Genomic DNA, 15,359 nt, shown 5'->3' with positions numbered 1-15,359 from the left:
GAATATAATAAAATCCAAAGGTATAACATGAAAGCATGAAACTTAAAGCCAGAGAAATTTAAATCAGCAATGAAAAAATGAGGAGGCTGGGCATTGATTACACAGGTTTAGTGATGGCTGTAATGTTAAGGTGTAGATTTACCAAATGGACCTCTAGAACCTGTGTCTCATACTATGGTTTCCTTTAATCCATACCATGGCTACATTTGGCCAGACAAAGAAAGAGAAGACCTTTCATTACAGCTGTGTAATGATTTAAGAGAAGCCTTTCTTCTGTAAGACATTGGCCCAGAAGCTACAGCCCTCCTAAACAAGAAACTGGAGTTTATTCTTAGACCATCAAAGCCCCACTTCTATCTGCTTCCAAATCAAAATTCATCCAAAAGTGTATTTCCAGTTCCCTGGCCCGGCTTCTGCTTCCTTGACTAAAAAAGGAATCAAATCCTAATTTAAACAAGGATTGAAAACAGTCCAAAGACTTTAAATTTTACTGTCAATGTTCTCTAATACTAAGGGGTTTGTATGGTCCCTGGAACAGCAGAACCAATAAAACAGCATTAGAACATCAAAGCATGGACCAAAGCACCAGATCAGTCAAATATTCCAGTGCTTGGGCACTTTTTTCTTTTTTTTTTTTTTTTCTTTTTTTCTTTTTTCTCTTGTGAGCACATGGAGAAAAGCGGAAAGGAAAGATAACCTGGTTATCACTCTGAAATCTGTATGATGTGGAAGCTTTTAATGCAAAGCTATTTTTTTGAAATGCAGGGGAAGCTATATGCAAGCAGCTGAATCAGTACACAAAATCAAAAGGAAAAGGGATTGATATCTTACAAGACACAAAATAAAAACTTGCGTGATTCCAACTACTAATAGTATTTATCTAAATTCCTCCTTCCTCTCTAACAGGCCTCTACTTAGAGCTTTCCAGCATGGGAAAATTGCCTGACTGTTCTGCTGGAATCACAACCGGTTAGGTCTATGGACTTTTAGATTTTCTGCTGTTAACTCCTTTGACTGGTTGATATTCCCTCTGGACACAGGCTCTGCTTATCCATTCACCTACACAGGACTTAACAAAACAGCTGCCTCAGGTCCCCAGAAAAAGTGACCTTTTTGGCACCTCAGCTGGTTAAGCACTCACTCAGTTTGCAGGGCATGAAGCTTATGAGCATCCTGACTTGAAGTTTAGCTCTTTAAGGTCACATCATAACTGAAGCAAACAACAGGCTCTGAAAATGCTGCTAACAATCAGTTCTTAGTTTGGCTAACAGAAGGATACAGATCTACAGATCTATCTTAACAAAAGATCTGCTTTCTATGTGGGATTGCCCAATGCTTAACATTTTTTGGGATTTGGGTAAGAGAGTCATAGTTCACATATGCTGACATAGACCTGCACTGGCACCAAAAGCAGATTTTTTCACCATGTCTACCCATTGCCAACCCTCTGTTGCTTATTTTCTTATCTTGGCACAAATGTTTGTGCAGTCAGAGAATGATGGAAGAACCTCATGGATAAAACCTAACACAGCATAAAAAGTTAAAGACTTTTTTAAAAAATTAAGTATATGTCATTTTTGTGACATTTTGCAAGATACCATCATTTTAAGTTATTTAAGTTGGCACGTGTTTTTCATTACTTCTTCTAGCTGAAAGCTCCAAAATAAGTTCTAGAGATTGCTTTGTTTAATCTTTGTTCTAAAGCAGAGGTAAGATAGAGAGTAGCAATTCTTTTATGGTTTACTTATTCCTTAAAAATATGCTTAGAAAGTACTAGATTATGAGAACTAATAAACCTAATTCATTACTTAAAACACTGCTACTGCATAAAAGCAAGTATATCATAAATTGATATACTGTAACATATTTAATAGATTGCCTACTATGCAATAAACTGACATTCTGCAGCATAAGCTTCTTTTGTTTATTTCTACCATAATATTTCTTTTTAACTAGAAGAAACTATTGGATAGAAGCTGACACCTGGCAAAGTACCTTTTTAATTCTTCTCAAGCAAACATTTGTATTTGTGTGTAAGGTATTATAATGAAAAAGAAATGACATCACAATTACAGTTTTGTATAACACAAAGTAACTCATGTCCATTCCTTTCATATTTTTTGTGAAGTCACCTTAATTTGGTATAATTCTACATGGATAGTTAACATCCCAAGAAAATATCCTGCACGCAGAGATGGCAATCTGAATCATTAAAACACTGAAGAATTTGACTAGAAAGAATAATCGCATCCATATAATTCCAAAAATCAGTTTCTGAACATACTGGCAACAGAATAATAAAGTTTAATTATGCAATGGTGTTGGGATGCTGCTTAGAATGGTAAAATCACAACAACAAAGTAAACAATAATGATGTGTTAATGGAAGGAACTGTACTGCGAACAAAATATAGGTCAGGCTTTATAAACTACTGAGTTCTTACATTCCATTTAACTCACGGACAGATTCATCTAGACTACAGAAACAATCAGAAAAACTGTAAACTCTAAATTATGAATGAGTGATTTGTCTAGGTTACAAATTAACTATGCCAGAGTTTAAGAAATCTGATAGGCTCTGTGTGTAGCTAGCCTGATTGTCTCACAATCATTGTAACTCATCCAGCCTTATTAGTTAAGACACATGAAGGTATGTGGGTAGTTCTCAGAGCCAGCTGAGATACAAGGTTGCAACTGAACTGTATAACCTCCCACTTCCTGGTGCTGGAATACCTTAAGGACCTTCAAGACCGACATGGAAATAAACCTTCTAATCACACAACCACAGAACGGCTGAGGTTGGAAGGGACCTCTGGAGGTCATCTGGTCCAACCCCCCCCCTACAGCTGGTTGCCCAGGACCACGTCCAGACAGCTTTTGAATGCTTCCATGAATCTCCATCCTCATCTTCTCTGGGCATCCTGTGCCAGTGCTCAGTCACCCTCACAGTGAGAAAGTGTTTCCTGATGTTTAGCCGGACCCTTCTGTGTTTCAATGTGTGCTCACACTGTCACTGGGCACTGGGCACCACTGAAAAGAGCCTGGCTCCCTCTTCTTTACACTCTACTTTATAGATCCAAGCTGATCTTGCATCACAAGGTGACTCTTTACTGTATTCCATGCCAGCACATCCCCTAGTTTGTGTAATGTCAGGGGGATTGTCTTTTCTGAGATTTTAAAGTCTTTCATTATGCTGGATAACAGAAGGCTGATAGTAGAAACATCCTGTTGTACTTGCCTAGTCTCCAGACAGCCTGCCGGGAAGACAGTGGCTGTAAGGCATAAAGAAGTTAGCTATCCCCAATGCAGATATTACTCTGAAGGGCTTTTGAAACAAACAAATCAGATACAAATCCGATGGCAAGTGCTCCTACCCTGAAAAATGACCACAAGCAAATTAGGATTTCATTACTGAGAAAACAATTAAGTGTTAGTTATTTACATAAGACAAACAAGCAAAAATAAAAAATCTCACTGCATAGATTCAGCTCCAACCAGCTCTAACTCTTAATTTTCGTTTACTACTTCTAATTTACTACTTTTTCCTTTTTTTTGAGAGGAAAGAAAAATTTAATAAATGATAGAGTTTGTTGCCCATTTGGGCATACTCTTTACTTATGCAACTTGATGCTTCCTCAGTCAATAATTATAACCCACTGCTGCTAAAGCAAACTTTCATAAAACTGGATGTTTTTTCTAAGATAGTGAGATAAAGCAGATACACATTATAAAGTCTTAAATAAATACAAATTTTTGTTACATCTGCTGCTAGTTGTATTTTAAATGTATTTTAAAATACCAGGTTAGTGAAAAATGTTTCACTGAAATACTTTTTTTAAAGTAACATGAAAGTTGGCAAAGTACATGGGAAGCTGGATAGAGGCCTCGGTGAAAACTAAAGATATTCAGTGACATGACAGTACAAGGTTTCCCTTTTCTATGTTGTTGTTGGAAAAATAAATCAGTTAGTAACTGTAAAAAAAAAAATCTCCTCACTGTGAAACTTAAATTTCCATTTACTCCCATGTTTTGCCGTAGTTGGTAGGTAAGACAGGTATCTAACACAGTCTTGCTAATCAAGATTATTTATTTATTATTTATTATTTATTTATTTATTTATTATCTATCAAGATTTATCAGATAGACCAAAACTCTACTTGGACCTCATTATCATGAGAACGATAACGATGACAAAATGACTGTTCCCTCCACCACCACTACCACTTTTCTGCACTTTCATCCTTTACATTCATACTTTCTGCCTCTAGGACTTGCCATATGTATTTTGCATCCAATGCACAACTTACACCAACATTAAACCGTGAAGAAGGACAAAGAGATGCCTGTGTTTTAGAGAAAAATCACTTTTCCAAGTTCTGAGTTCTATCCCGATCACTTTCAGTGGAATAGTTATTACCCAGTGAAGGTACCTGGTGGTTATCCAGTCAATCAGATTTTACAGAAAAGCTGCACTAAGGCACAATAGAGGAAAAAATAGCTACATAAGTAAAACAAAATATCTAGTTTGGGAAGACAAGCTCATTGTAGACCATTAAAGCAGCAGAATGCTGGAAAAAGGAGCTGAAGTTCTTACCAGAAACTGATTTGGTTTCCAGAAGACACTCCAAAGTGCAGTGAATTAAGCAAAAACATCTTACTTTGGGATTACCCATGTCACATATTCCTAATTTACAGAGGTTTGGAGGCACAATGCAAAGTCTATTTTTGTTCCTATTTCTACAGGCCCCTGAAGAGGTAAACTGAGAACTGCCACAGTGCAGAGCAGTGCGACTGTGAAATAAAAATCATTCAGTTTCATAGTGAACAAAATTATATCTCTATTGAGACAAGCCAAAAGCCTATTTTGCCTAGTAACCTGTCTCAGTAGCCAAAAAGCAGGTGATATATAAAAACTTAAAAACCGGCAAAAAGGTAGTAGTACTTTTCCAGTACACTCTTCCAGCAACCTGATTTGCAATTCAGGAACTTTCTAAACCAGAGAAGTTGTTTGCGTATTTAACAGTTTGCAAGTGGATTCCTCTTCCATGAATGTGCATTGCTGATTTAAAACTCCTGCAAGCAGACAATGTCCTGCAGCAAAGAATTAATTGCACATTAGGTAAAGACCCTTTTGTTTATTTTGAATCTGCACCTGTTAGGTTCATTTAATGCCTCCAATTCCTGTGCTGGAAGAAACAGTGAACAGCTGTTCACCATTTACCCATTTGCTGTTTCTTATGAATTTAAAGATCTCCATCATATGCCCCCTTGACTGATTCTTTCTCCAATTGAAAGAATATTAGTCTACATAGGCTTTCCTCATAAGGAACATGTTCCATATGCTTGATCAAAGTTGTTGTCTTTCCCTGAAGCTTTTACAGTTCTACGGTACCCTCTCCGAGTTGACAAAACTGCAGTTTCCCATGAAATACAAAATGTGGACTTTTATACAACAGCATTATGATGATCTAGAAGATTTTATCTTCTATTTCTTTCCTACTACTTCCTACCACTTCAGTTGCTTGCACTACTGAGCACTGAGATGACATTTCCCAAGATCTATTTTAACATCAAGGTCTTGTTTTTAAAGAGTAATGATCAGATCAGAGTTCATTAGTGTCTATATGTATTTAGGATTTTTTTCCTCAAGGGCATATGTTAATAGTTCTATATTTTGGATTTCCTTTGCAATTTTATTGCATTCCTCAATCTTAGATTTATTTACCTCTTTTTTTTTTTTTAATTCTCATCAAAAAAATTGGCATTCTGATGAGAGAATACTAAATTTGCATTCAGGTCTTATCTACACTACTCTTGCTAACTTCACATCAGCTGCAAGCTTTCCTTTCTCAAGTCTCACTTTTCCAGTTCATTTATGAATATGTGCAGAGTGTAGAGTTGCAGAGCGTTTGCACCCTCAGCAAGTTTGCTGATGACACAAAACGGAGGAGTGGCTCATAAGCTGGAGGGTCTTGCTGCCATTCAGAGGGACCTCGACAGGCTGGAGAAATGGGCTGACAGGAACCTCATGAAGTTCAACAAGGGGAAGTGCGAAGTCCTGCACCTGGGGAGGAATAACCCCAGGCACCAGAACATGCTGGGGATCAATCAGCTGGAAAGCAGCTTTGCAGAAAAGGACCTGGGGGACACCATGTTGAACATGAGCCAGCAACGTGCCCTCGCAGCAAAGTGGGCTAACAGTGTCATGGGCTGCACTAGGAAGAGTGTTGCCAGCAGGTCGAGGGAGGTGATCCTTCCCCTCTACTCAGCACTGGTGAGGCCACACCTGGAATGCTGTGTCCAGTTCTGGGCTCCCCAGTACAAGAGAGATATGGAGCTTTTTTAAATCTAGCTCCATATACGCATTCCAATATTCACTGTACATTAAACGTTATCACTTGTAAAATCATAATTGTCCTTTTTTGTATTGTTTGTTTGAAACATTATTCTCTACTACATATAAATATAATTATGATTAAAACAAGAAAATTGGGAATAATTTCCATAATGAGTATATATATATGTTATACATTCCGGTGACAAGAAAATAGATCTCTGACTTCTTGAAAATCTGAACGAGATTGGGAAAATGTAAAATTAGCCACTTCCACTGGGTAGCTGTTTTGTACTCCATTAATAACCTTTTCCTTTTTTTTTTTTTTTTTCTGAAGTCAAACTATAATTCATCAATTTATGGATATGGATATACTGTTCTTTTATTCTGAATGTGAACTTGTTATCTCATTAGTTTTTCATCTAGATTTTTATTTTAATACAGTTTTTTGTCTTATCTTTTTTCCTAATGATTAGCTTGTTAAATTTTATTTGATAGTAACACACACATTTGAAATTTCCTTGTTCAACTGTATTTTTTTAGAAGGTGCTTGGGAAAAAAAGCCACGATTTCTGGAGCGATCAACTAGACTAATATCATGAACCCATAGATATAGTCAATATTAGAAAGTATCATAACTTTACTTCTAGTCATACTATATTTGGTTCTGCCCACACACAACTGCAGGAAAAATTAATTATAATTAGTATTTTATCTGATTTTAAACAAATATTTTAGCATTGAACATTGTAAAGACAGAACCAGTACAAATCTGATAGCATTCTTCCTTAACTAACTTCTAGATTTGGTATCAGTCTGTTTCATGATTTTAAAGTATGTTGCCAATATGGATCACACAAAGATAACATTGACTAAAAAGATATCAGTATACCAGGAAAAGAAATCTGGATCTAAATGCAAGGATTTTTTTATAATATTTTCTTTACCATAAGGTACTACAACATTTTAAATGCTCCATTTAAAGCATGGAATTAACATCTACAACAAAGTAATGGGTTGCAAGAAGGAAATGAGATTGTGTTTTAACTAAATATCCACTGCAAGGAGGAAGCAACTCTTGTGTCCTGTAATTGCATCAAACATAGTATGTAAACAGATAAGAGAATTATTGTGGAAGCACAATGGAAAAGCTGAAGAAGCAAAACCAATCAATCAAAAATGGGTGAATAATTAAGACGGACAAGAGGTGAACAAAGGGCTTAAAATGCTCTAAGAAGGCAGAAATTGAATTTATTATAGAACACAGACATCAACTATGTGAAAACAACAGAGTATTACATATTGTGAAACAGTGGACAAATGTCTACAACCATTTATACATCATTTATACATCACATCTGCTGGAGCAAAGTGTGTACAAATACACTAAAGAACATTACGGGTGTACAGGTATGACAACGGAAGGTTTTATTCACATTGTCTTGAATAGCAATTTAAAAACAAAAGTACCTGGAACCCAAAAAGTTAACAAATACCAAAACTTACATATGGGGAAAAAGGTAAGGCAATAGAGAAAGGTTGCTTATCCTGATGTAAGCTATACAAAAAGCACACACTTTTTAATAGTTATTGTATTTTATGATTTTAAACTTTAACACAGAATAATCTGAAACAAAGGAAGAGGTATTCAATATATTGGATTAATTTTTACAGCACTGTGTTTTCTAAAATTTTGGCCCCCAAAGCTAATCTTACAAATAAAATGTATAACACAGGACTGCTCAAATCCACCCTCAATAATCAAAAAAAGCAAGTATCTAAAATAGCACATTCTAGTATTATTAGGCCCTTGATATCTGAATATGAATATGTTCAGCTTTAGCAGTTATCCTGACCTTCTAGGATAAACATGGTCTCCAGGCAATACACCCGTAACTTCTGTGGGCCTGTTTGGGTCTATGGTTTCTACAGAGAACATTGAGCTAGGATATTGAGGTGTTAAGGATATTGAATGGAGGATTTAGTCTGAGCTGGCTTCTTTAAAACACACAGAATTCCCAAATAATTACACGTCTAATCTTTTTAGTTACAAATTCAGAAGACCTTCAAAAACTGAACCATCTATCTGTATGATCAGCAAATATTGTTTACTGTGTTCAAGAAGTTGCGAGGGCCAGAATTCCTTCACCTCAGAACCCCAGCTTTTTAGGGTAGAGATGAGCGGTAGGATTTTCTTTTTCTGTTCCATGAACAATTCTAAGATGTTGTTTACTTATTTGTTCCATTGGAAAGGAGGGAAAAAATGTGACATTTTTATGGGATAGGGAAACGTAATAGCTTGCTCATTTGCCCAGCCTCCAAGCAGGCAGTAAATCACATGACTGGCCTGTAACTGTAAATACCTAAGTGTTTCTAGGACCTCCACACCACCACCAGAGTCCTGTAAGGTAGGGCCTACTTCGAGTGAGGAAATGGGAAATGCTAGCAATTGAATTGTCAGGGAGAGATGAGTCTGCCAGACCACACTCTTCAGAAGTCCACTTAATGACAGTTTATATAGACAAAGTAACTTTCCTACCCTAAGATCATTGATGGTATGTGCAGGGAAATTCTAACAAATTCCAATATAAGTTGCTTTAATTAATGCAAAAATGTCTGAACACTGTCTTATTTCCTAAGAAGTATTCATGCAGCTGTAATGAACATGAGCGGACTCTCATTATGAAACTGCAAAGGGAATAGGACAGGGCTTCAAAGTCCTTTGGATATATTTCTTCTAATATGATGTCCACTTGCATCATCATCTAAATGGTGTTTCATGGTAGAATTAAGGACTAACTTGTTCTTCAGTGATATAATGCATCAAGAGTTTATCCTGGTCATAAGGTTTGTTTACACATCTTGTAAAATAATCACATTGAATATTCACCAACAACAGCTAGTATTCCTAACTCAACTACAAAAAAGGATCAAAAAAAAAGAAAACAAATCTTAATCCTTAGAAAGTTTTAACTCGGCAGATTGCTATACTGTAATTGTTTGAGAAATGTGAGAACAGGAAACTGCTTAATGAATAAACAAATAATGATCATCCATACACAGTATAATGGCAGTTTCTTAACTTAGAGAAATAAAGGAGAAGACAGGCTAGAGATACTGAGGCAATACATTACACTAAAAGGAGGACTCAGAAAGAGTTCCTGTTCTTCAGAAAGGGTGTTTTAATCACTAGGGAGTTGGTATTTCATCATTTGAGAATTTCTTTAGGAAGCTTTTATTCAAGTATTTATTTTAGCAAAAAAGGCAGACCGAAATTCCAGAGTACTTTATGTATGTTATGGATTATATAAACTCAATACCAAAAAAGCAGCACATTTATAAAAAGTACACAGGTTCACCACCTTCATGACACCAGAATGAAACTAGTCAGTCTTCACCTAAAATACCACAAAAAAACCCTGCTATCTCAGCTGTCACAGAAGGACCCTCCAGGAGATGTCGCTTTCTCTCATTTCCACATACACAGAAAAATAAAAACGCTTTGAAACATGCCTTATTCAGTTATGTCAGTTACTTCAGCAAGCAATTGCAGAAGTGACAAGTCATTGTAGAAAAAAGAGGAATACTATCAGAAAATCCTCTTTTAAAATAAACCGAGTTCCAACTCAGCTTCAGTTAGTTATCACACATTTGATAATAATTTGATAATTCAAAAGAGCTGCTTAAAAGGAGTTTCCAAGTCATGAGGGTTTGTACAAAATAAGTTCCTTAAGCTTAATTTGAAATCCAACAATGGCCAGGGTTCTGTGTGTCCTGCTCTTGGTGGGATACAAAACTGAGCAAGAAAACGCAGAAAGACACAGAAGGGGCTACATCTGAAATAAACTTCCATAAATCAGGTTAATACCATTCATTCCCTTTCTTAAAGCACAATTAAATCTCCTTTTCCTTCAGAAGATATCCCTACTGATTCATTGCTAATGACGTTATCAGTATCTAATTAGCCCTCACACAGTTTTCAGTGGGATTTTATTGTATTTCTTTGGCAGTGTTAAATGTGCTCTTGTTTTGAATAAGGACCAGTGTGTGTCCAAATACATTAAGGTTATGGAAAAGTAAAAAGCTACCATGCCTTTAATCCTTCCAAACTGACTAGTACTAAACTAGCAAACAGGGCAAATCTAGTTCTTGTACAAAAAGCTTCGGTTCCCATTTTTTATATGTAATATTCAAATCAGTAAAAGTATGCGGCTACAATATTTCTCATCATTTATTAATTCACTTCACCTTGTCTTTTTGCTTAAATTCAGCTGTTAACCTCAGTTTTATATAAGATATGCCTCACAATGGAGGACCATAGCCCACCAACTCAGAAAGAACTTTTCCAGCTCAATTTTCACTACACCTACAGGTTTTGCTTCAAAGATTTTTAGAATAAGCACTGCCAGATTATAACAAGCCAAATTATTAGGCATATTAGATTATCTCTAAAATGGGTTACATTTACCCGGAGTTTGCTCACAGACAAGAGAAATGAGGAAAAAAAAAAAAAAAAGAAGAGGAGAAAGTAATACACCAGTTCTCAATTGTGATGTTCTTCCCATCAGACTTCAAATCTTAACTTTGCGAAATTCTGAAAGTCAAAGAAATCAACCTAAGTTGCACTCACTTTAGTGGGATGGCAGCCACTGAAACTGAACTAACGTAAGCTAGAATTCCGAAAACAGTTCCTCATTTGTATTACAGAACTGCTGTAGTCTTTATTAAAGTTTTAGCCCTAAACAGTGGTAGGTACTGCAGACTCTGCCTTTACCATTTTTATTCCATCAAGGAAAGGTAAATACTGCCTTTACAGTAACAAAAGAGACCAAAGACTAGACACAGACGGACAACATTACACTATTTCCACCCACCTCGTGGTCCCTCCTTGTAAAGCTTTAGGTGAGCTAGAGACAAAAGCATAAGTAAGATTGTATTTAAGCCTCACACAGGGAATTTATATTTTTACACTCATTAAGTATGTATCCTAGCAGGGAATCTGGCAGACTCCCTGCTTTTTATTCATTACTACAAACATATACCTCAGTCAGTATTTTCAGCTCCCATTTATATAATTTTGTCTTGCAAAAAATTATCAACTGTTTATGAATTGCTTAATTTCTTAAGTGTTCCTAGATATTGGCAGTTTCCACCAAATCAAATCAAAATCAAATAGCAAGTATTTAAATAAATTTCTACCATGTAAAAAATCCCACGGACATTCCTTAGTTAACCATAGACCACATGTAGTAACACTAACTATGAAAACAAACTTGCAAATATTTCTGTAAAGCTCTCAGCTCGGTATATACACAGAATTGCATATCACACATGGTAGAATGATTAAATAATTTATTTTATTCATTCCTCAAGATTTTCAGTTGGAAATAACAATGGTGCTCCCTCATTATTGTCTTTTCACGTTGCTTGGTAAGGCAAGGAGGGCAATGCAGATCAGAAAGCTTAGCCGCTTCTAACAGATTCATTCCATACAGTCTGATTAGAAGACACATATTTGGGGTGGGAATGCTTTCAAGAATTCCTTGTTTTGCTTTTTGAATTGCTACTAAAACATGCACTTTTTAAAAAAATTATAGACTGTGCAATAACAGTGGCCAATGAATGACATATACCACCAGGTGGTAGAAATAAAGCATATAAGATATTACTAGTGATTAGTAAAGTATGAGGCATGCTTCACTGTTTTGCAAAGAAAATACACACTATAGCATGCATGTTTTTCCCTAATGCACAGAAAACCAAACATGAAATAAAATCTGGATGTTTTGGACAACCTATGTAATTTATACAAGTGCTTAACGTATGTTCAATTGTATAATCACACAGAAATTATCTGAAGACAGAGCAGCAATAATGTTTACAAATATACACAATACATGCTCATGTAAATCTTTGTCGTGATACTGAGCAAGCTGCATTGTTCATCACCATTTCTAAAAGAGAAGGTACAAGCGTTCACTGGCAAAGCTGCTGACCTGAAAATTTAACCTACACCTTTGGGAATACTGGATACAGTGGGTCACAATGTTTTGAATGGCAATTTTCATTCTCCAGCACTGTTGCAAAAACCAAGTATACACACTCAAATACTATTCAGTATTATTCTCTTTGTGTTCAAAACTGTGCTGTGCAAAAATTACCATTTCTCCTTTGATAATAAAACAACTTACTTACTTGAATAATTTTAAATAAAAGCTTATGTGAAAACCTTTCCCACAGAAATCTCCATAACGCACGTTTCAAATAGATGAGTTACTCCTCAAACTTTACATAAGCAATTTAGGAACCTTCTTTGCCATGATCTCAAAACTTCAAGTAGAAAGTAGAAGCTTTGAAGATAAATGACTTATATAGCCATTTCTGGTCAGTACATTCATTTTTGTAAAAAATCTTAAGTATTAAACTCGGTACGTGGAAACATGCAAAATAATGTTAACACAATTTAAAAATAATTACAGAACAAAAGCTGGAAAACTTGAGTGCAATCTACATCTCTTGAGATGTACCACACCCTGTAGCAGAAAGGAAATCATTAACTTTTAACTGAGTGGATTCATGAAATTTGAGAAAAGTGAGGGTTTCTTCATCTTTTCTCCCTCCTTGGTAACCCTTGGTCCCGTCATTTTTAATATTCCCTTTTACTATAGTCTTTGTTTCCTCCTCCATTATTTCCCCATGTAGTTTTCCCCTTTAACCACCAGGTGTCAGAAGGGAATCTACTCACCACAGCTGCACCTTTTTTATTATTTATATATTTATTTTTACAGGTGCATTGATGCGACCTTCCAGGCTTTTTCAGGCTACAGTCCTACAACGCAGCCAATGTTCAGGCTTTTCTTCCAATAAACATAGTCATGAGTAACTTTCAAAACATGTTATTTGTTCGGTCTTGGAATGGTGTTTATAAAGCATAATTTTCACACAGAAGTAACACTGGGAGAAATACAGACATTTATTTGAAACGCTACATGAATGCAACATTTTAAGTAGACAAATTGTGGCTTACACATTTTTTACAAGACGATTCATCAGTGAAAGCCCAAAGCTTAGGTTTATAAAAAGTTGACAGGCAGACTTCCTTAAACTTTCTGAACACCAATTTGAACAAGTTTTGCGTTTAAGCATCCTTTTAGAACTAGGAAATTAAAATTCATTTGTGCTTAAAGAAATTCTTAGAATTACTTATTTTTTAGGCATAGGGGATTGGCTAAAACAATACTGAATGTAGTTTTGACACATTATTCTAATCCTTCTTCCCTCACCCCATTCCATCCACTCCTATCAGTCCTCCTTTCTTTACTTCCCATTGAATCTGAATTCTTACAGCCCCATAATTCAATACATATAAGGATGTCAATTCCCCAGACTGGGAAATGAGCAGACATTCTTCACTTCAACTTATTTTTTTTTTAGACTTTTAAGGGAAGGAAGAACCCTCCAAGCCTAAAATTTCAATGATTTTCAGCACCTTAAAGATTCTGGTACAGTGAAAATATGCAAGATGTGAGGAAGGGATACAGATGGAGAGGGACATGTGAAGAATAAACAGTCCTAAACAAGCCAATAGTCCAGTATCTAAATACTGTCTGGATATTGAGATAATAGAGAAGATATAAGGGTTAACTTACTACAGAAAATGAAGTAACTTCACAACACATGGAATTCCCTGCGAACAACAGAACAATACCTACAGAAAAGCAGCCTCCTAATGGAAAAACCAGCAACCCCTTCATTCTCTGTTATGGAAATGAAGAAAATAGTTCTTACTCTTTCTGACTGCAAAGCAGTATAAAGCGCTATTCAGAAGCAGTCACCTGAGTAACTCATCTACTTGATCATTCCTCTCCTGTCACAGTTGAGGTTACAGCTATAGTTCATTTACCTGATAGCAGAAATGAATAGTTTCGTTTGTCATTTTCACCCTCCCAGGAAGGCAACATTAGAGGTACTGCTGCTGGGGACATTCAGCATGATTTCTTTCTCAATAAACATCCTACTTCGTATTTACACAACCAAACTATTACAGGATCATATTCACCAATGCAATACGGTAAACAAATAACACCTTATCAGCAAATTTGTTACAGCGTTTCTTTGATGAGTTACAGACTCTATCTACTTCATCTAGCACAGATTTAAAATACAAAGTACTTATTCTAGATCTATAACACCTTCACAATCACTGTATACTATATATAATAAGCATACGTTGAGTATGCATGTATACTACACATGCATTCTAACTGTATATTTATTCAACTGTGGGTGGGTATGTGGGTGAGTGTAGGCACACTACATATCCACACACATAGGCACACCACTTCCCCAATATATTCTCAGCAACTCTCAAGTTTAAACTGTTGACAAACTTAAAACGTGGATATATACAAAACTAAGAAATGTATAATAAATAGGGTTGTTTTTTCTACAGATAAGAGTACGTGTCTGTGCTGTAGCAGAGGAGGCAAACTTGGCAGGGATGATATCAAATTTAACTAAAAAGAAACCCAAAAAGCAGTTCTAAATCCAGGTGCAAATTTGAAAAAGTGGAGCATAACTCTTCTTCCCCCTCACCTTGTAATATCATAATCCTCAGTGTATAGGAAGGTATGAACATTTTGTCACATGGCCTTATGCACAGTTACCACACTGTAAGTGTTATTTTTCTGCAGATTTAAGTCTGTATTATAAGAAAGTCTGTAAGAAGTCAGTATTCTTTTCCCTTCTGCATCTCTATCTAATGCTAACAGCTGATAAACAGAAAAGGAATTGAATTTGGCTTGAAAAATAGGTCAGGATTCTCATCCCAATTTTACAGATGGGTAAACTGAAGCTTGGCAAGGTCTCACAACTTTCCTGAAGTCGTTCCAGAAGGTAGCAAAAGGGCTGGAAATGGAACACAAACATCTTAATGACAAATCTTTCAGCATTAACAGGTGCCTATCTTTTTGTTCCTATCTCAAAAGGCACAGTATGAATGACAGTATCAGCTGAGATGGGGAGAG

At 36.0% G+C, this 15,359-nt stretch overlaps 1 protein-coding gene across 3 annotated transcripts in view; it reads right to left on the bottom strand.

Annotated features, from left to right (window-relative positions):
- The window catches only part of FMN1 (formin 1), a 209,397-nt gene that overhangs the window by 126,674 nt on the left and 67,364 nt on the right, over positions 1-15,359 (bottom strand). The window lies entirely within an intron of this gene.

This window comes from Aptenodytes patagonicus, chromosome 7 (genome assembly GCF_965638725.1).
Source record: "Aptenodytes patagonicus chromosome 7, bAptPat1.pri.cur, whole genome shotgun sequence".
Taxonomy (NCBI): domain Eukaryota; kingdom Metazoa; phylum Chordata; class Aves; order Sphenisciformes; family Spheniscidae; genus Aptenodytes; species Aptenodytes patagonicus.
Note: the sequence above shows the minus strand (reverse complement) of the source record. Positions and strands in the feature narration are given on the sequence as shown.